We start from the raw sequence: 23,599 nt of genomic DNA, 5'->3' as shown, positions 1-23,599 counted from the left end.
ATTCGCAATTAATTTATTCTTTAGTACTTAAAACGGAAATATTTCAGCTGTTTAAATATGATCTTCGTCCAATATTAAAAATCGGTTAGCATTCTTTCTTCTGTTTCGTTCTGGAACGTTCTTTTTCTTTTCTTCGTCGTGACTAAAATTTGTTCCTTGAAACAGGTTGGGCTTAATGACAAAAGCCTATTAGTATTAAGGGTTAGTAAACTGAACTATAATTTATTGTTGAGATGAAAATAAGCTATTTATTGAGCAGAAACTCTTTTATTAGTATGTGAGGTCCGAATCCTGGATTATAATCACATACATGAGAAACGCCAGAAAATATTATTTTCATTTTTATTATTTTAGCTTATAATTTGACCAGTTAATTTATTTACAGCATTTCGTTTCGAAATTGAACTATCATTTCATATTAAATGATTAATTATTGGTTTGGTTTTGAAATTTTACCTTTTTGTACCTGATTTTATTGTCCTTAATTTCTAACATCCTCTTGTCATCGAAAGTACAGTACACTTCCGATTTTCCGGCGTCGGATTAACTATGATACTTGTCATAGAAAAAATATTTTAATAAAACAAAAATAGCCTGTACAATCGATACGTAGATTGACGTCGTAAAACAAAACGTACTTTATTTAGTAGTTACATGTCTGGATCCCCTTTAAGGTATTCATCTCCCCGACGCACACACTTATTCCAACGGTGTTTCCACTTTTGGAAACAGTTGACGTCGCCCACCTTATCAAGCTGATATACCTTGGGAATATTAGAAGGAGGGGTAGGGAGATGAAAGAAAATTCAGCACAAAAAATATACTTAAATTGATTTAATTAAAAATATAAAAATTATACGAAAGTGACTTTAACTTAAACTAATCTTATTCACTATCTTAAATTAGCTTAAAATTAATTAATCCTATCTTAAATTAAACTTATTCTAACCTTTGGTGGAAAAGATGCGCCATGATGCTGGTGTGGCCGTGATCCTTTGTGAAAAAGCTGCGCCGTTGGATGCTGGGATGAGGTTCTTCTTATGACGGGCCGCCGTGCGATGATTCTTGCTTCTTATCTTCTTCTTCTCCTAGTAGAGCTTCAGCTCTTAATTTGAGGCTTATGACCCGGCGTGGGTCTGCTTTTGATACTCCGGATGAGTAAATCCCTTTTTTCTATCTTCTCTCTCCCTGCGTAGAGCTCCCGCTCTTCTCCTCACTTAAGTCTTAAAACCTGGTGTAGGTATGCTTCTTCGTCTGATTTCTCCCGACTGCTTGATCCCCCTGATCTCTCCCGACTGCTGCTTACAACTCCTCGATCCCACTGATTTCCCGGATGCGGATTCCGACCAACTCCTCCTTCCAACTAATTATTCCGACCAGTCCGACTGGTCGGTCTTTCCTTTTACGACTGATTCCTCCCAACTGATCCTTCCAACTGTTGGCTTCTAAGAGATTCCCCGACTTCCAAGTCCCGGCTTCCAAGTCCTTATTCTTTCAACTGATGACTGCCTTTCCGACCAGCCGTCCGAACTGGTCGATCTCTCCTTACGACGTACTCCTTCCAACTGATCCTTCCAATTACTGGCTTCCAAGAGCTGGCTTCCAAGTCCTCTATTCCGACCAACTGCCGGCTTCCAAGTCCCCGACTTCCAAGTCCTCCGGCTTCCAAGTGATTATTCCGACCAGTCCGACTGGTCGGTCTTTCCTTTTACGACTGATTCCTCCCAACTGATCCTTCCAACTGTTGGCTTCCAAGAGATCTATTCCGACCAACTGCCGGCTTCCAAGAGATCGATCCCACTGATTTCTTCCCGTTATATTCAGTTTCTCTTCTTGAAGATCACGCCCTCGAAACCATTTTTCATTGGCTGACGGTGCGCTTGTATCCACCCCCAAAATTTTCAACGTCTAGACATCAATTAGCAATAATTTTATTTGCGCTATATCGTAAACAAATGATTTTACTATAATCATAAAAACCGCCGGGAAATAATCCCTTTACACAAAGGCCAGCGGGTTGGCGACAGTTTTTTTATGATTCAAACCTTTTTTTTTTTAATACATTTTAGTTTTACGACAGGTAAATTATAAAAGGTCGGTGCCATAAAACGTATTTGCGCGCACAGAAAAATGTACCTAAGACTAATTAAATTAAACGATTGATAATTGATTATTTTTGCCAGGCTAGAGGAGAAACGTGGTTTCACCACGTCAATCCACCCCGCCTTGTAATGGCAAAAAAATCAATCTTCAATTAAATTATTAATATTTGCCTATTTCCTAACTTATTGACTACTTCTGTTTATACATGGTTATACTAGTGGGTAAATATAATATTTAAACTAACTATCCCTAGTTTCGGGTGGTTCAGTAACTCCCGGCGCTACGCGTAAGTCGTATACAGATTTATTTCCTCTGTCTACCCAAAATGCTCCTTGCGTTCCGATTTGCATTTGGACTTTAAATCCTATTCCTAATAAATGTATCCGGAGATCTTTCTTTATCTCATTTTCCCAAGCATCTATTTCTCTCTCTTCGTTCTCCCCTTGATCACGCAACGTGCCGTTTCTAGTTAGAGGCATATTTTTGTTTGTTTACGGTCACGTTAATCGATCAAAAAAAAAATCGAATTACCTAACACCACACCTGTATTGTATTAAAACAAGAGAGAGCAAAAAAATATATGTAAATGTGCATTTAAAATTAATTTGACAAAAAAAACATATGCATAAAATGTGTAAATATTTACTTTCTTTATCTTCTACAATCTCCTACCCCTTTCTCAAGGTAATCAGCTTAAAATGGGACTGTCAATAAAAAAAAAAATATGTATTCCTATACATATGAATTTTTTTGTAAGTTTTCTCAGGGTCGCGAACCTCGAAATTTACAATATTTCGATGGCCCCACGTTGGGCGCCAATTGACGTCGCCCACCTTATCAAGCTGATATACCTTGGGAATATTAGAAGGAGGGGTAGGGAGATGAAAGAAAATTCAGCACAAAAAATATACTTAAATTGATTTAATTAAAAATATAAAAATTATACGAAAGTGACTTTAACTTAAACTAATCTTATTCACTATCTTAAATTAGCTTAAAATTAATTAATCCTATCTTAAATTAAACTTATTCTAACCTTTGGTGGAAAAGATGCGCCATGATGCTGGTGTGGCCGTGATCCTTTGTGAAAAAGCTGCGCCGTTGGATGCTGGGATGAGGTTCTTCTTATGACGGGCCGCCGTGCGATGATTCTTGCTTCTTATCTTCTTCTTCTCCTAGTAGAGCTTCAGCTCTTAATTTGAGGCTTATGACCCGGCGTGGGTCTGCTTTTGATACTCCGGATGAGTAAATCCCTTTTTTCTATCTTCTCTCTCCCTGCGTAGAGCTCCCGCTCTTCTCCTCACTTAAGTCTTAAAACCTGGTGTAGGTATGCTTCTTCGTCTGATTTCTCCCGACTGCTTGATCCCCCTGATCTCTCCCGACTGCTGCTTACAACTCCTCGATCCCACTGATTTCCCGGATGCGGATTCCGACCAACTCCTCCTTCCAACTAATTATTCCGACCAGTCCGACTGGTCGGTCTTTCCTTTTACGACTGATTCCTCCCAACTGATCCTTCCAACTGTTGGCTTCTAAGAGATTCCCCGACTTCCAAGTCCCGGCTTCCAAGTCCTTATTCTTTCAACTGATGACTGCCTTTCCGACCAGCCGTCCGAACTGGTCGATCTCTCCTTACGACGTACTCCTTCCAACTGATCCTTCCAATTACTGGCTTCCAAGAGCTGGCTTCCAAGTCCTCTATTCCGACCAACTGCCGGCTTCCAAGTCCCCGACTTCCAAGTCCTCCGGCTTCCAAGTGATTATTCCGACCAGTCCGACTGGTCGGTCTTTCCTTTTACGACTGATTCCTCCCAACTGATCCTTCCAACTGTTGGCTTCCAAGAGATCTATTCCGACCAACTGCCGGCTTCCAAGAGATCGATCCCACTGATTTCTTCCCGTTATATTCAGTTTCTCTTCTTGAAGATCACGCCCTCGAAACCATTTTTCATTGGCTGACGGTGCGCTTGTATCCACCCCCAAAATTTTCAACGTCTAGACATCAATTAGCAATAATTTTATTTGCGCTATATCGTAAACAAATGATTTTACTATAATCATAAAAACCGCCGGGAAATAATCCCTTTACACAAAGGCCAGCGGGTTGGCGACAGTTTTTTTATGATTCAAACCTTTTTTTTTTAATACATTTTAGTTTTACGACAGGTAAATTATAAAAGGTCGGTGCCATAAAACGTATTTGCGCGCACAGAAAAATGTACCTAAGACTAATTAAATTAAACGATTGATAATTGATTATTTTTGCCAGGCTAGAGGAGAAACGTGGTTTCACCACGTCACAGTCTTTTTTTTTTTTTTTAATATGGAATGGCGTTGCACATGTAAAACAATGCATTTGCCAATGTCAAGTTAATTGAATTCTTAATTATAAAATATGATATGATAAAAATTATAAAGATAAACTATAAATTTATTTTATTTAATTTTAGAAAAACAACTAACAGTCTGTACAAATTTGGGTTCCTGCTCGCCAGGATGAGATGGATATCTGTAGGGAGGGGAATAAGCGGGGCCAGAGATTTAAAGAAATTTGGCATTTGGTCATTTATTGGGCAAACAAAGAATATATGGTTAAGGTCTTCCTCTTCGCAACGACACTCGCAAATGGGGGAGTCAAAGACACCAATCCTCGCAAGGTGCTCTCTCGTACAGCAATGACCCATCCTCATTCGACAAATGGTGGATGTATCTTTCTTGTTCATAGAAATTTTCCTAAACCAAAGACGGGACGGGACAGTAGGCTGAATGAGAGAGTAATGTTTTCCCTTTGAAATTTTGGAGGAGTTCCATTTGAGGGACCAGCTGGAAGACATATCAATATTTGGAATTGTCAAAAGGTCATCAGATGGGTAGTTGGAGAAATTCGTACTTCCATTTAAAACGGCTTCCTTAGCTAGAGAGTCGGCTTTTTCATTTCCCGGAATGCCATGGTGGCTTGGAATCCAGGCGAGAGAAACCTGAACGTTTTTTCCTTTGAGTAAATATAATTTCTCACGGATTTGGAATATTAAATGGGATTGGGCTTGTTTGAAGGGATTGCTGCTAATTTTTTGAAGAGAGCTTAGAGAGTCGGATAAAATGAGGCACTTTTCAAACTTTTTGGTCATAATGTAGGAAAGAGTTTCTCTTAAAGCCAAGCATTCCGCAGTAAAAACTGACGAAGGTTGAGGAAGTTGGAATTGGGCACAGTAACCATCATCGTGACTGTAAAAAGAAGCTCCTGAATAGCCAGATATTTCCAATTTGGATCCGTCTGTGAAGAATAAAGACCAGTCTTTCCATTTTGATTCAATTATGGAGTTGAAAAGGGAAATCGGACTAGGGGATTTAGTCCCTACTCCAATGTGGGTTATAATATTTGGGGAAAAAATATGATGAGAGTAAGGGAAGTTATAAAGGGAGGGGGTGGGAGATCGGAATATTTCTGGGATAAATTTTGACAGTTTTTCAAAACTTTTTGCGAGTGCTGGATAAGGCCTATTATGTAACACACGGTTAGATGTTACAGAGTTTAGTAATTTCTTAGATGCCAAAAGAGATGGGTGATTTTCAAAAGCTAAACATTTTATCATGTATCTGTCAGATAGATATTGTCTTCTAATGTCTAGAGGAGGATCCATAGCTTCTAATTGGAGGGCATTTGTGGGGGAAGACTTCATCGCACCCAGGATGATTCTTAAGCATTTGTATTGAATAACAGACAGTTTATTCAATAAGTATATTGGGAGGGGGTCAATTATGATACTGCCATAGTCTAATTGGCTTCTAACAAAAGCGTTGTAAAATAGTTTTAGAGTAAGAGGATGAGAGCCCCACCAAACTCCTGCTAGAGCTCGGAGAGGGTTAATTTTTCTTTCACATTTTGTGATTACAGAATTTATGTGAGGGGCCCATGACAATTTCCTGTCAAAAATAATTCCTAAAAATTTAGCCTGATTACTTATAGGAATGGAGATATTGTCAAATTTTATAGAGTTAAATGGGATTTTATGTTTTTTCGAGAACAATACTATTTGGCTTTTTGAAGGAGATAGTTGAAGGCAATTAGAAGTGAACCAAGTATTGAGAGAAGTCAAGGCTGATTCAAGTTTATTAATAGCAGTTTTCATATCTTTATGTGATATATATATTACAATATCATCCGCATACTGCAAGATTTTGCATTTTCTCGAGACTGTTGATTCCAGATCGAAAGTATAGATATTATATAGTAAAGGACTAAGTACAGATCCTTGAGGGAGGCCCTTCCAGATTTTTCTTTCTATTTTTTTATACATCCCATTTACAATAATAGTTCTTTCTTTTAATATATTTAGAATCACCTGAACAATCTTAAAAGGAAAGTTTAACGAGCATAGTTTAACTTTGAGGACATTAAGGTCCACATTATCATAAGCTCCACAAATATCGATAAAAGCTGCAGCGGTGCATTCATTTTGAGAAAACGCTACTCGAATATCTGTTGAGAAAATAGAGAGATTATCGGTGGTTGATTTGTTTTTACGGAAACCAAATTGTGAAGCAGACAGTAAGGAATTGCTCTCCACAAACCAGTCTACTCTATTTTTTATCATATGTTCAAAAAGCTTTAGCATACACGAAGATAACGCTATGGGGCGGTATGAATCTCCCTTCATTGGGTCTTTATCAGGTTTTAGAATAGGGATTATCCGCTGAATTTTCCAATCAGCTGGAATTATTCCAGTTTCAAATATTTTATTTAGTATATTAATATATTTAAGTAAAATTTGTTGTGGAAATTTTTGAATCAAAGAGTATGGGATCATGTCTAAGCCGGGGGATGAGATTTTAACATATTCTAGGGGAAGTAATAACTCCTCAATCTGGAAAGGTGAGTCAAACCAAGATTCTTGATTGAGAATGACTGAAGAGTGGGATGGGAGTTCTTGGATTGTTGGAACATGAGAAGGTGCCAATTTGTCAACGAAATCGTAGATCCAAGCTGAATCATCGGAAATTTTTCTGAGTGACGAAGAAGATGGGGACCTAAATTTTCGTATGGCTGTCCAAACATCTGTCAATGGGGTTTGAGGTGAGAGAGCGCAACAGAAAGATTTCCATCCTATTCGTTTTTTCTGTTTTAATATTTTTTTGTCTCAGCTTGAACTCTTTTAAACTCAAAAAAAATTAATTCACTCATATCATTTTTATATTTGGACATACAATTTTTTCTATTTTTAACAGCTAGACTGCACTCGGAATCCCACCAAGGGCATGGCGACGGATTCCTCCGAGTCTTTGGATTTATTTTAGGGGTGGTAGAATTAACTGCGGACATAATTGTGTCTATAAATTTAGAATACTCCAGTGGGATATCGAAGTCGCTCGCAGGATGAGATTTGGAATTATTTTTTTCCAAAATACTAACAAAGTTAGTCCAGTCAGTTTTTTTAAAATTATAAATGGTGTTTTGAGTTCTAGGGGTGATGCGAGACTTAAGAGGTATGTGAATAGTGATTGGGAAATGGTCACTCGAATGAGGATCGTCTAAGATACTCCAGGTTACCCTGGATGCTAAATCGTTAGAGCATAATGAGATATCAACAGCGCTCTGTCTATGAGATGGAGAACTTAATCTGGTAGGAGAACCGTCGTTAAGAATACATATATGGTTATCATCAACGAAACTTAAGATGTTCCTACCTGAGCGGTCTGTATAAGCACTCCCCCAGCTGAGAGAATGTGCGTTGAAATCACCTAGTATGAAAAATGATTTGGGTAACAATTTAACTATATTATTCCAGCCAGACAGATCAAAAGGGATGTTAGGGGGAATATATACTGAAATATAGGATACATTGTTTATAGATGCTGCAACAATTTGGAAAGATGAGGAGTTAGGGACTAGGATGTGGGAATAGTGAAGATGGTTTTTAATAAGAAGGGCTGCTCCTCCTCTACCATCGGGTCGGTCATCACGCAGGCAAATATAACCTGGGATAACAAAGTTGTATCCTGGCTTGAACCAGGTTTCTGATAAAGCAGCTATGTCAATTTTGTATTCCTTTAGAAGGGAACATAAATCTATTTTATTCGAAATAGCACTACGGCAATTCCACTGTAAGATAGATAATTTTGACTCCATCTCGTTAAGATGAGAGTCTTGTGTAATAGGGGTGATTATGTTATTAGAGGAGATTGGGATTTTGTGAGGCATTGTGATTTTGGAGAGTTGAATTGGAAGTGGTTTTGGCAGCGTTGTACGGTTTTTGGGGGGAGTTTTCGAAAATTGAGGTAATAAGTATGATTAATTGAGAAAGTACTTGTGATAAATTATCAGGTGTTGTAACACTGGCCTCTTTATTGCCAGACTGAAGAGCACAACCATCGGGAGAATTTGTATACGGTAAAAAGGAAATGGACTTTAATTTATCAAGAGTTGATTTGCTAATGTTAGGAAGAAACAATGACCTCGGAGCGGATTCTTTATAAACCGTCTTGTTATACGACAAAGGTTGTGAATGAGAAGATTGTTGGATATTACGGGATTGTGAGGAAGTGGTAGACTTTGTAATATCTGCGTATGATTTTCCCTTGCTAAATGTGGACTTGGCAGCCTCGTTATATGAAATATTTTGTTCAGTCATGCTCCTCTTAATTAAATTTTGCCTCAAATATTCAGGACATATTCTATTGGTAGCTAAATGATTACCTGAACAATTTACGCATGTAGCATTCTGAATTTCAACTTCGCAAGTCTCACCCATATGCTCCAATCCACACTTGAAACATCTAGGTTTGGACCTGCAAATTGTCTTGGCGTGTCCATAACGACAGCATGCAAAACAAAGAATTGTAGGATAGATGTATAGCTCAACGTCTATTACCGAATAGAATGAAAATATCTTTTTAGGGAGAATCTGCCCTTGAAAAGTAAGAATAACAGTTTGGGTGGGTACCCACGAGAATTTTTGGTCTACAGGCGAAGTGACTTTTCTAGAAAGTCTTCGAGATTTCATAATCATACCACATTCATTTGGAACCTCGATATTTTTTACAATCTCTTCATGGGTCCACTCTAAAGGGATACCCCTGACCAGGCCCATGCGAGAGACCATATGGTACGGGATAAATACTTTGTAGTCATATGTTTCCAAAGCATTATCATCAATAAAACTATTTGCCGCTGAGTATGTCAAAAATTGTACAGAAATCCGGTTTCGGCCGATAGATTTTATTCCTGCACGAGGAACAATACCAGGAATATTTAGGGATTGCAAAAGTTTGCCAAAATCGATGATATTCAAAGAGAAAGAAGAATTGGGGACAACGTTTTTTTGGACAAAAACGCAGAAAGGTCCACTGTCTCTTTCTGTGTATTTGTTTTTTATATATTCTGACTGTAAGGAAGAAGGATCATTAGATGTTGAAGGGGATAAGGTTTTCGGAGTTGCATTATGAATATCTTTGGCAGAATCAGTTTTAGAAATTTTTCTGATTTTGTTGGGGAGGATTGGAGACGTGGGTAATGAAGAGTTGGAAGAAGATGTAGATGGGATGTCGGGAGGCTCCTTACGACGTGTTTTAATTCTTTCCATACTTATTCAGAAATAATCCAAAGAAAGAAAAATATATGTATATAAACGAAAAATATTATATGCAACTAAAAAATATTATTGTTGCAATTTACTATTACAACTAGGTAAATAATTAAGTACGAAATTTAAGAATTAAAATAATAAAATAACGATAGATTTGGCTTATCTGAGAAGTAATCCTTAATCAGCAACCATTTAAACTATAAACAACTTATGAAATATCGAAAAAAACTCAAAATATGACAAAATTATTGGAGCTATATAATATATGAACTGACAAACACAACTGTCAAAACTCAAGTCCCCTGGAAACAGTCTTGGTACGCTGTCTTTCAGCTTCGGCATATCGTTCAGCTTTTCGCATTTGCCTTAATTTCGGGATTTTTTTTCAAAAAAATATATCAACAATTATAATGATATATTTTTAAGGCAGGTTTTTCCGCTCTAGGTTCCTATTAAAATTTATAATAGCAAAAAAAAATCGGTTTTACATTTTACTTTAAAAGTGACTGAAAAAGCAATTTTCGGAGAGGTGCAATAAATCAGATTATTATTATCAGGCATTATCCAGGTTGTTGTAATGCAAAATTTGATCAGTAACGTAACAAAGCTCTCTGGTTAAATTACTAGAACAGTGATATTTAAGGCCGTTGTTCATTGAATTGTATTATTTGTATAGAAAAAACCTTATTCAAATACAAATCATTATATTAATAATTTCCATTATTGATAAATTGCATGTATGCAAACAAAATGTGTTTTAGTATGACTAAACTCATTTGCCTTCGATAAAAGTAATTGTTGTTAAAAGAATGTGACCTTTACTTACTATTGACTGTTGCAATTACAGGTAAAAAATATTGGTATTCATAAAAGAAAGCTGCCTGGTTTATGAACCGTTTGTTGACTCAATACAATATTTATTGTTGAACACACAGAATGTTATTGAACATGAATGAAATAACCTTGTGTAGAAATTATCGCGTATTTTTCTCATTACTTTTAACGTCAATGTGATTGAGGTAGCATAAACCGTAGAGTAACTGGCACTGTCAGTAAATCCCAACATTTTTTTCGTAAAAAAATATTATTATTCAATTACTCCTAGTTGGAAATAATCCAGAATTGTGAACAAGAAAAAAATGATATTTTCTAGCGTTTCTCGAGTGCGTGAATATAATTCAGGATTTGGACGTCACAAATACAAATCATAATAGATGTCTCTAGTGAAATTCTAGTGAATTCAAGCACTATGTTTCAAAGTTAAACAATATATTTATATATAAATATATTGTAAAACTGTTGAATGTTAAACTGTTGGTAACGTATTGTGATTCTTCTTATGTTAAATAATAGCGTTGTACTCAATACATATTTTGCTAAATTTTACCCATATTAATACCTTTAAATGGTTTTCATGGCACTGGTTCTTAGATACGACACTTAATATCAAATTTAAACAACCAATTTGACGCTAAATTAACACTTTTTAGCCTTCAAATATCAAAGAGTGCCATAATGACTTAAGAAAATTATTATATAATAATTATCAACAGTCAATACGTAAGGTTTATTTGTTAAATTTATGGAATAAAATGCAATTTGAAACAATTCAAGGTTATAAAACACTTAATTTCATATAAAAAGAAATGTACATATCGCTCTCCTTTCAACAACGTCATATATCAAAAATCGTCAATTTTCAATTGTGCATGTTTTCGGAATGCCCAGAAAATGTACTATATCCCAGCAAAAGCGGCATATTTTTAACATAATATTTACTTGCTACAGTAGGATGTATTGTTTTTGCAATTTGAAGAAAAGGTATTGTTTAATATTTTTTTTAAATATACTAAATATTTTTCAAAAGGAGAAAAAAATTCAGGTTTTTACCCAAAAAGATCTGTTGCACTGTAAAAAGTTCAATAAGTGGCTTGATATTTATTTTAAATACATTTCATTTTATTTTTAAACTTTAAAAACAATCTCCTGAAAAATATAGTGTAGACTCAAAAAATCTGTGTTTGATTAAAAATTAATACATAAATTAAAATGCAATTCTACAAATTAAACGCCAAATCAATAAATAATATACGATGTAATTTCAGTCTGGCATGTCGTGAAATGCATGGGGCAGATAAAGCAAATAAGACATTGTTGGAAGCGTGCATTAGTGGGGAAAAATATAAGTTAGGTTAGCTAGTTATTATTATGGAATGGTACTTTGTATTTTAAGTTAATAATAATAAAAATAAACGATTAAAACTTTTTTTGCTAACTGTTCGTTATTTATTTGGAAAAGACCTGGCAATCCTACCCGTATCGTTTGTTGGAGTTCATAAAATGAATCTGTTTACATAATTAGTAATTATAAATTACAAATTACTATCACCCACATGCCTTCGGCACACTTTCTTTTCTCTTTTTACACAAATAATCAAACATGCGAAATCGGTGTATATATTTTTCGAATTGAACTAATCGTAATATACAACATTTTGAGTGTGTCCAAATACTTGTTCACAAATCTGGATTATCTCCAATTATAGGAGTTATTTTTCATATTATTTTTTTGACATCTCATCAAAGATGAAAAAGAATATGGAAGTTCTATATATGTGGTTCATATATATGTATATATATATATATATATATATATATATATATATATATATATATATATATATATATATATATATATATATATATATATATATATATATATATATATATATATATATATATAATATATATATATATATATATATATATATATATATATATATATATATATATATATATATATATATTTATATATATATATATATATATGTTTATATATAGAACTTCCAAGAATTTGAGAAGTGTGATTGTCAATAATGGGTAGAATTGGTGAATGTTACACGTGTGTTAAGTGATCACTTAAACCAGCCTATGACGGTCGTCAGCCCCGTAAATGCCCAGACTTCCATATTCTTCTTCATCTTTGATGAGATGTCTAAAAAATAATTGTAATATCACTAAATTGAAACTCATTTTAATAATAAATTTTATTAAGGCTCAAATAAGGTTATTTTTTACTGGAACAAGAATTTTAGACCGATCTCGTAACGGTGATTACATTACTTTTAATGTGGTAATAATCAAGAAAAATGTCTTAGTGTATGACTGTATTTACGGGTATATTAAGAACACGTTTGATCTAATTATCGGTATAATGTTACTATAGATCACAGCTTCCCAAAGTTGTTTTGGTCCAGTAAAAATACCGCATAATCCATAAAAAAAAATATGTTTATACAGTTAAACAAAGTTAATTTTACATTAAAAATGATATTTTTTTTAAATATTCTATTTGAATTTATGAAAATTTAAAAAAAATGTTTTAAATAAAAAGGTCTGCTAAATAAAATCTTTCTCAAACCAATCACGGACGCTGCTGTGAATTCAAATACAAGTGGCATAAGATTTATGTTATATGTATGAGTTCCAAAAAGTTGAGTAGTAGAGTTGTCCATCATGGGTAATGTTACACGCTTCACGTGCGTCAATGTTAAACAATAAAGCGATCACTTAATCAGCCTATGACAGGTCATAAGCCATGTAAAACCAGACTACCATATTCTTCTTCGTGTATGTTGAGATGTCAAAGTGTACAAATCTTTTCATTTGAGAATTTTGGTTTGAAAAAAAATATTTTTGTATGTCAACAGTATTTTCCAAATGTGCTAACTTATCAAGCTTTTTATTTGTAATATTTTGCCAATGAAAAAACCTGTCTTTTTGTATGTCAATAAATACTCTTTTCCGAATGTACTTAGTTAAGCTTTCCGGAATTCCGAATTCGGAATGTTTTCCGTTAAAAAAAAACAAAGATCTCAGAGCCCTGCGGATACAGTTTTAGTGATATACATATCGCTCACTCCTTTCAACAACGTCATATATCAAAAAAACTGAATTTTTCAGGAGATCGTTTTTAAAGTTCAAAAATAAAATAAAATGTATTAAAAATAAATATCAAGCCACTTATAGAACTTTTTACTGTGCAACAGATCTTTTTAAGTAAAACCTGAATGTTTTTTCTGTATTTGAAAAATATTTAGCATATTTAAAAAAATAATTAAACACTACGTTTTCTTCAAAATGCAATAACCACACTTTCTGCCCTGTGGCGGGTAAATATTAAGTTAAAAATATGCCGCTTTTGCTGGGATATAATACATTTTCTGGGCATTCCGAAAACATGCACAATTTAAAAATGACAATTTTTGATAAATGACGTTATTGAAAGGAGTGAGCGATATATGAATTTCGAGCATTGGAAAAATGAATAGGGTATTATCACTCGGGAGCAATATCTAATTTAACATAATCAACCTATAAAGAATTGTGTAAGACTCGTTTTGTGTTTATAACAGCCCATATAATCAATATTTTCATTCATAATTTTCTTTTGCAAAATTTGCCTTCGTAAAAACGTTGTTCTCGTAAGTTAGTAACGAATGTCGTCACAGAAACGAATCCACACTACTACAATTACAGCTCTACAAAGCAGATACATAAAGGGATACTCCCCATAACACCCGATGACGTAAATTTGATGTTTTTCGTTTTATTCAAATATCTAAAGTTTCAACCTTAATATCTCTCTTACAGATTTCAATAAGAATGTTACAGACAGTCTTGTGATTTTTCATATTAATTGAACACATCATAAGAAAGATCCATTCGGAAATCGAATTCGGAAAACTGACGTATGCTGTAAGCATCAGAGTTCCTGTTGACTTTTTCAGTTTAATGATGCATATTGACTGAGGCCAAATGCTTTTCGCGAACAGGATGCCAAGCATATTTTTATCCGGCAACCTTGGTCTTCGCAATCAGAGTTATGTTCGCGCACGTGGATAAAATAAAATAGCAAATAATTCTCTATATTTTCCGTCATCCGTGAAGATTCATGAGACAAACACTGAGATCAATTTTTGTCTTGATGACGAAGCAACGGGACCTTGTTCACGCAAGACCTCGTTATTTTGCATTTCTACGAATGTACGAACTCTCAAAGACAAGGTTTCTTTAATAGCTGCTGGCCACATTGAAGAAATTAAGATTTCATCGTCCTCTGCAGATTTGGCAACCTTTCAAATGGAATCCTCGTAATTTATGTGTACATTTATTTACGTAACAATATAAAATACAGGTTGGCACAAAATCAATCACACAATCGGAAGATGTTATAATTTTTGCTAATGGCGTCGTACGTCAATCACATTTCGCTCACTCCTTTCAACAACGTCATATATCAAAAATCTTCAATTTTCAGTTGTGCATGTTTTCGGAATGCCCAGAAAATGTACTATATCCCAGCAAAAGTGGCATATTTTAAACATAATATTTACCCGCTACAGGGCAGAAAGTGTTGTTTTTTGCATTTTAAAGAAAAGTTGTTTAATAATTTTTTTAAATATATTTTGAATGGAAAAAAAAACATTCAAGTTTTGCTTAAAAATATCTGTTGCACAGTAAAAAGTTCAATCAGTGGCTTGATATTTATTTTGAATACATTTCATTATATTTTTAAACTTCAAAAACGATCTCCTGAAAAATCAAGTTTTTTGATATATGACGTTGTTGAAAGGAGTGAGCGATTTGACATTTGTGAACATTTGTTTATGAATAACGTTTTCACCAAATAAAATAAAAAGATTTTGTGTGATGTAAATCTTAATTTGGACCTTTAATTTTTTCTGTTAAGTGGAAAAAATGATATTCGTCAAGTGGCTCCCGCCAGCGTTGATACACATTTTTGCCCGTTTTATCAATGTGTTTGTATACTGCAGCTGTCTAGTTCACAAATTTTAAATACGATTGGTGTACGACGCCGTTTGCAAAAATTATAACATCTTCCGATAGGGTAAATAATTATGCGCCACCCTGTACAATATTCCGATAGGGTAAATAATTATGCGCCACCCTGTACAATACGCTAAACGATCTCGTTTCCTCTCGGTCGGATTAATTGATCGTTTTGCGTGTATCGCTTTATCGCAGTATCGCTGGTCCAGAGTCCAAATTCTTTCGAATGTTTGTAAATATGTGCGTATGCTGTTTACTTTTAAGCGACAAACAACATGTTTGTTTATTACGCAAACGCAGGTGTATATTTTCCGTCGCTTTCTTTTACACAACATTGTCATGTCATGTACCAAAATATTTGGACATTTAATTTGACATGTTGTCTGTGTAATCTTGTTTTACAGTCGAATTGAGCATACGTATTGTAGGTCAGGCCTTAGAATAAAAATGAATAGTTTTGATTTTTGGAATAAGTGTTCCATGATAAGTAATCCCTTGAAATATACCTTCGCTTCCCCAAACAACCCTCTAAGTGTATCTTCGTTCGTGGTTTTTTTTTATTACAAAAACGGAGTTAAAAGAAAACTGTCTGAAGAAAAAATAATGACGATTAAATTATCTACAAAACAGTATCTATTTTATTTTGATTAGACTTATGGATCCTGAAATATGCCTATTGCTTAAACAACCAAAAAAATCAAATTACTATCCCGAGTACTTAGAATTATATGGCTTTTATATTATATATACACAGATATTTAGTCCATTTTATCTTCACATTAGTTTAAAAATACCCTATCAAGGCGACACAATTGTCACAGAATTTTTATTTTATTTTTTCAAAATAAAATATACCGTTTAGTAGACTCAAATCAGTGTTTGATTGAAATATTTGAAGTATACATAAATATCCTTTGCACTAAATTTACTGAAAAATTATAAAGTAGAAACTATGATAAAATGATCTAAACATAAACATTATTTTTATTCATTTTGTATATTAAAAACATTGTTCACTTTTTGGTATGGTAACATAACACTCTCCTTATCATTCCTCTTCACTTTGTGTACTACCTCTTTAAAAAAAACTTTTTAAATTGATATTACACAAAGGGAACGATGAATGATAAGGAGAGTGTTAATTTTAATACATTTACCTACAAAACAAGACAGATTTCACTATCGTAGAAAATACAATAAATTGATGAAAATCGAAAGAACTTAATAAAATTCAGCTCGTATACCATAAATTGCTCACTCCTTTCAAGAACGTCATAAATCAAAAAACTTTAATTTTCAGGAGACCGCTTCTAAAGTTTAAAAATATAATACAATGTATTAAAAATAAATATCAAGCCACTTATTGAACTTTTTACTGTGCAGCAGATCTCCATTTGAAGATTATCTAGTATTTTTGTAAAAATAATTAAATACTTAATACTTTTTCTTCAAAATGCAAAAACAACACTTTCTGCCCTGTAGCGGGTAAATAGTAAGTTAAAAATATGCCGCTTTTGCTGGGATATAGTACATTTTCTGGACATTCCGATAACATGCACAACTGAAAATTTACGATTTTTTATTTGTGATGTTCTTGAAAGGAGTGAGCGAAATGTAACCAGTAACCAGCAATGATTAGGTTCGTACTGTGAACTGTGATTTACACAAGGAGCACGTTCTGCCTTCACTTAACACTTTTGTTCACAACCTACTTTAGAGATAAGCCAATGCGCTATTAACGTTATTGAGGACCGGATGCATTTATTATTTACCCCGACTCGAGACTGGCATGCAAAAGGATTTTTGCTACCGTCAGTCAGCACCCTATTGATAACCTTGATCACGTTCTCACACGTCACATATCGCTCACTCCTTTCAAGAACGTCATAAATCAAAATACTTGATTTTTCAGGAGAACGTTTTTAAAGTTTAAAAATATAATACAATTTATTAAAAATAAATATCAAGCTACTCATTGAAATTTTTACTGTGCAACAGATCTTTTTAGGTAAAACCTGAAGGTTTTTTTTCCATTTGAAAAATATTAAGTATATTTAAAAAATAATTAAACAATACCTTTTCTTCAAAATGCAAAAAAAAGTTAAGTTAAAAATATGTCTCTTTTGCTGGGATATATGTAGTACATTTTTTGGGCATTCAGAAAACATGCTCAACTGAAAATTGTCGATTTTTGATTTATGACGTTCTTGAAAGGAGTGAGCGATATGCTCAGCTTGGACGAGCGGCATTCTTGTGGATCAATTCAATTTTAATTTGGCGTTCGAGTTTGTACCGGACTCCGTAGCAACTGCGATACATCCTGTGCCAAATTCACATATGAGATTTCTATAATATTTATTTCATTATATTTACTTCCGTGCAAATATAAAAGTGCTGCATTTTATGGGTATAATAAAAACACCCATTGAAAATTAGTCTGGATTCTCCTTCTCCTTCTCCTTCCTGCTAAATCTATTATTGTATACAAGTAATACCCTTTTTTTAATCTCTGAATATTTTTTTAATAGTTTTATAACATAAATGTGGAATTGTTTAATTGGCTTTTTTTAACGTAACTATTTTTTGTTAATGTAATGTAATATCTATTATTGTTAATGTAACTATTGTTTATTATATCAATTTTTTATATGTAAGCTGTACAATTTGCCGAATAAATAAAATAAAATAAATAAATTGCCAAATTCATGTATGGGATTTCATTTATTGTATTATATTGACTTCTTTGTAATTTATAGGTACAATAAGCATGTCTATCGAAAAATATTCCAGATTTTGATTGGGAAGCCGTATATCTGTTTTTGTTTATAAGAACGGCAGGGAATGTGCAGATCAAGTGCATTTACATACGAAAATTGATTTGCATTTTTATGATTTTATTATACAGTTTCCATAGAATACATATTGAAATTAAGGGCATTGCTCCTAGAAATTCCACATAGTACGCATAATATATGTATCATCGGATATATTGTCGAAATTGGTTTTCGAAAGCGCAATTGATGCATAAGAAATATGTGGCTGAAATGAGTAAGTATACTTTTATGTTACGCAGAAAAAAACTGTATTTTAACACAACAAAAATACAATTTTTATTTATTACAAGCTGTACCCGGCCACGCGTTACTGTGGCTCATTCTAGTTATAAAAAAAATAGAGCTTATAGAAACACGCACATATTTCAAAAAAACGTTTTGCCAAAACTTCATTGCAATCGGTGAATAATTTTTATATGTAAATGTCATCCCATCAATAATTCTTAACGATTTCGTTTTCTTCCGTTACTTTCATCGTTCGTCTGTATTTTATACTGCCGTTCTTACTATATCTTCGCAAGTTTATATGAATAATAATAATTGATTATTTTTACAACGCCATTTTCGTAAAATACTAACTCAAAGTAGTTTGGATTAAACTAGAAAAAAACTGCGATTAATTTAACGGGAAAAGAAAATCATCGAAATTATTTCGAGAACAAATGCGCAATTAAAAAAAAAATCTCACATTTTCTAACTGCTGGTGGAAGGACGTTCCATGTCATCGGGTCATGCAACAGCAAAGGAACTCTCCCTAAATTTATGTAGATGATTTTACCCATCCCACTTATAGCTGAAGCGTTAGTTGACTACCGCCTAATTCATCTGAAATGCACAGCTTTCTTGGGATAATACGTATCCGTAGTATGCATTCATTTATAAAATCATACATATTACATAAATCTGCACTGTTTTTTTTCTGTATCAATTAAATGCACTTAAGTTCATTGAAGTAATTATTTATCGATATCAGCCATTGACGACTCGTGACTAATGTTGATACTCGTAATACTTGCGAATACTGTTTGTTATATTATACAAAACTGATATTGTAAAGACGTCTTTGAACTTGACCAATAACTAAATACAAATATTCCCACCCGTTGTTAGGAAAAAATATAACTACATTGTTTTATTTAATAAATTATGACATAATGTTATTGTTTAATAATAACATATAATATGGGATGATCCTTTCATCGATAACTACACTGTTATTTTTTATGGATTCAAATAATATACACAAAATTCGTTTTCATTTTCTTAAATTCATAACTCACTTTGTCTTCTTATTGCAATATAAATATTGCAGTAAGAAGTTTGTCACATTGTAATCGCACCCAGTGGCGTGCACAGATATTTAATTAGGGTACCCAGTAGAGGTAGGTAGTAAGGTAAGACAAGCTAGGTAGGTACTACTTACTAGGATAGGCAGTACCTAGAGGTAGGTAGTAAGGTAAGCTGCCACTACTTAGTAAGGTAGGGTAGGTACTGGTTGCGTTTTTATATGTCACGCGGGTAAGTTAGGATAGGGACTGTTTTTCTGCCTATATGGAAGGCTCCTGTTCGCACTTTTATCAATTTTATGATAATTTATCAAACACATCACCTGCGACTAAACCCTACTCCCTAACCAGATATCTAATTATTACTCCACCCACCACTATCAGTCCCTTAAATATTCATTTCTTGTTTGTATTTTCATCTGTTGATGAGAACACAATAAATATATATATATATATATATATATATATATATATATATATATATATATATATATATATATATATATATATATATATATATATATATATATATATATATATATATATATATATATATATATATATATATATATATATATATATATATATATATATATATATATATATATATATATATATATATATATATATATATATATATATATATATATATATATATATATATATATATATATATATATATATATATAAAACGAGCAGAAAATATTTAGGGGTTAGTTTTAATTTTCACCTGTAGATGAAAACATCTGCTAGTTTTCAAAACTAGTCGTGTATAATAAAATAAAACTCATTAAATGGCTTATTACAAATATTAAATTTTTAAAAAATCGACATGTCATTCTACAAAGTCAATGCCGAATCAGTAAATACGATCAAAATACTGTAAAAAAATAAATTCGCAAAACTACATGAGCATAGAGTTATGAAAATATATATTTTTACATATACGTGTAGGCACAGTTTATTATTACCGTTTTTTTCTGGAATCGACCTTGTTTTATTAATGAGAAAAAAATTGTGTTAATATTCATTTTTCGTTTTATATTATATAATTTGAGATTTAAAACCGTATAGTTATATATCTGTGCATGTGGATTAAATTTATAATATATTATTAGTTGTATTTAATATATTGTATAAATAAAATTGGCACAGCTGTTCTTAATACGTAGGTACATATCGTCATCTGAATACGGAACTATCGTAACTGCATATAAGGAAATTTTACTGGGAGCCAATAAAACTCTAGAAATTGATTAGTACTCTCAATCATTTAGTATTATTGTATTTAAATTATTATGATTTGTGATATTTGAATTGCTACTTATGTAAGATCTTTCTGCAAAACAATAATTCGTGAATAAAAATGAAATTGATTTGTATGTGACATAGAACAGTTCTGCATTCAGGTGGTACCCTATTACTGTATTCATTAATATACCTTTTATATTACAAAGTATGTTACTGACATTAATTTAACCAGTAATTGAAATCCGAGGTTTAATGTATAATAATTATAACAATACTTTGGTCTTCATCAGACCCGACATATTTTAATAACCTTTCAGCATGACTTTCATAAAAAATACAATCAAGATCATTTAGTTTAATTCTCAGTATTCGTGGCCATGACAAATAATTGTCCTTAAAACCTCCATTGGCTGCCGATCCTGGAAAAATAAGAGCAGAAACCTTGGCACCATTAAAGCATAAACAAATAAAAACATTGCATTAATGCGAACAAACGATATTTTACACTTCTGTTTAGTTTGCCAATGAGATCTGGGAAACAGCCGAATAGGATTTTATAATATTAGCCCTGAGAATGAATTGCATTGAACTTGCGATGATTTTTCCTTATCGAAAAAACCCACAGCTATGACTCTAAAGGTACGAGATATCGTTTATTGTACAGGTACATACTTTGTTTTTACTGCGGAAGTCAGAAGTTGACCGTTACGAATTATGTAGGCTTAGTTATTGGTATCAAACGGTGCCAAAGACTAAATTATAAATTGGCCTCCGTCATCAGTCAAATATCTCCTATGGACATTTACCGTAAATTTTTTTAATGGATCAAAGATCTATTTTGTGTTTTTATTTTTTGAATTACCTAACGTCAAAAAGATCCCTATACGTCATATCCCTATAAGTCTAGAAAATTTAATCCATGCGAGCTGTATACAAAGTTAGCAAACCCTCCAACATATTAGGTTACATTTCCTTTACATTCTTTGCATTTCTTTTGTCCCTAGTGACAATTACCTCTTTTTTTTAACAACTGGAGCATGAAATAATTCTTTGTTTTTCTGTTGTGAGTGGTGTCTATTACAGTTCTTAAAACATATATGTTGTTGATATATATAAATATATATAAAATATATTATGGGCTCATATTTACTTAGTTAGTTACATATATTTAAATTTATTTTTACATTTAAAAAAACGGAAATGAAACTACGAAGAAACGTCTATAGCTAACACAGATCTAAAACAGTTTTTTGTAAAATTTATATTAGTTTTTAATTTATGATAGGCTTATTGTTTTTTAAATGATAAATTTTGAAAACTTAATGATTGTCAAATAAATACATAATTTTCATTTGAAACGCTATATCTGGTGTTGCATTTTAATTATGTAAAATTACAATTTATAAAATGCTATTTTCGTAAAATACTACCTAAATAGTGCTATAAAAAAATATATTTAAAAAAAATACCGTACTGCCCACCAGTTTTGAAATTGGTTGACAGCAATCGAAAAACCATTCCGAAAAACCGTTCGTATAAACAATCGACCACGGAGTGCGATTGTGTTTTTTTATAAATAAGTTAAAAAAAACATACTTATTGTGTTTTTTTATAATCCTTTTTTACTCGCACCACATCTGGCAGTTTTTAATTTTGAATGAGCAAGATAGATAGCACACATCGTAGAAAATATGAAAACAATTAAACCTTGCTTGTATGTATTATGTGTGTGGAGTTATTCATACAAAGCTTGTATTTTTTTTAAAAATTGTTTTATTTATTAGATGACGTTTTAACCTTTGTACCTACTCATTGTTTCAACGATCAGGCTTCAATCCGATTTCATAATTTTTCCGTAAATGCGTAGATACCTACGTTTTCCAAGTTAAATTGTTTACTCGACTATGTACAATGAAGGGATAACGCTATACGCATCTTCCGAAATTTCTAGAATAGTACAGACCCGTTATGAATTGATGTAGGGTACGAAAGGTATGCGGTGCAGCGTGCTCAGTTGCACGTATTATATTTACCACTGAATATTTTTGTACAAAAATGCAGCCTGACTTTTTTTAACAATCTTCAATATTCACTTCCTGAGATTTTTCATAATTACTATTACTTATATTGTTTCCATTAAAGTTGATCATATTTTCGTCTTCGCTAGAAGCTAGACGTCTCTCCGCGCCCAATTAAAAAAATCTATATACTTATACATAACGGAATTAGGTTTTTTTTTGAATATGTATTAAAAAATTGCATAATTTTTTGAACTCCTTACGTTTCAATAACTCTAAACCATATTTAGTTTTTTTAAAAAACTAATTTTTTCAATACAAAAACGGTGTTTTAAGGAAAACAAAAAAAAACATTAATAACGTCAAATGTTACCTGGATTTAAAGAAAATATGTTGCGATTCATCGTATATTGGGCCTTAAAGCTATAATTTTCTATTGACGTAATATATTTTTTGCTTAAAATACCTTTAGTATTGAAAAAATAAGTTTTTCTTCGAAATAAATATATGGTTTTTAAAAGAAGAGACTTATTGAAAGGTAAAGAGTTAAAATATTTTTTTTTAACAAATATTCTAAAAAAAGTCAAAATCCATTACATATTCTAAAAAAATGTGGACTACATGGGTCCATCGTTTATCGTAGGAGGAGACATAAGAGGGGAAAGTGTGAA

At 32.7% G+C, this 23,599-nt stretch overlaps 1 protein-coding gene across 1 annotated transcript in view; it reads left to right on the top strand.

Moving 5' to 3' along the window:
* Positions 1-23,599, top strand: part of LOC148308194 (glutathione-specific gamma-glutamylcyclotransferase 1) — a 40,359-nt gene that overhangs the window by 12,848 nt on the left and 3,912 nt on the right. The window lies entirely within an intron of this gene.

The sequence above is a fragment of the Brachycentrus maculatus genome, unplaced genomic scaffold (assembly GCF_059751285.1).
Source record: "Brachycentrus maculatus isolate JH-2025_06_01 unplaced genomic scaffold, ASM5975128v1 h1tg000173l, whole genome shotgun sequence".
Classification (NCBI taxonomy): domain Eukaryota; kingdom Metazoa; phylum Arthropoda; class Insecta; order Trichoptera; family Brachycentridae; genus Brachycentrus; species Brachycentrus maculatus.
The sequence above is the reverse complement of the archived record's forward strand: the minus strand, read 5'-3'. Positions and strand labels throughout refer to the sequence as shown.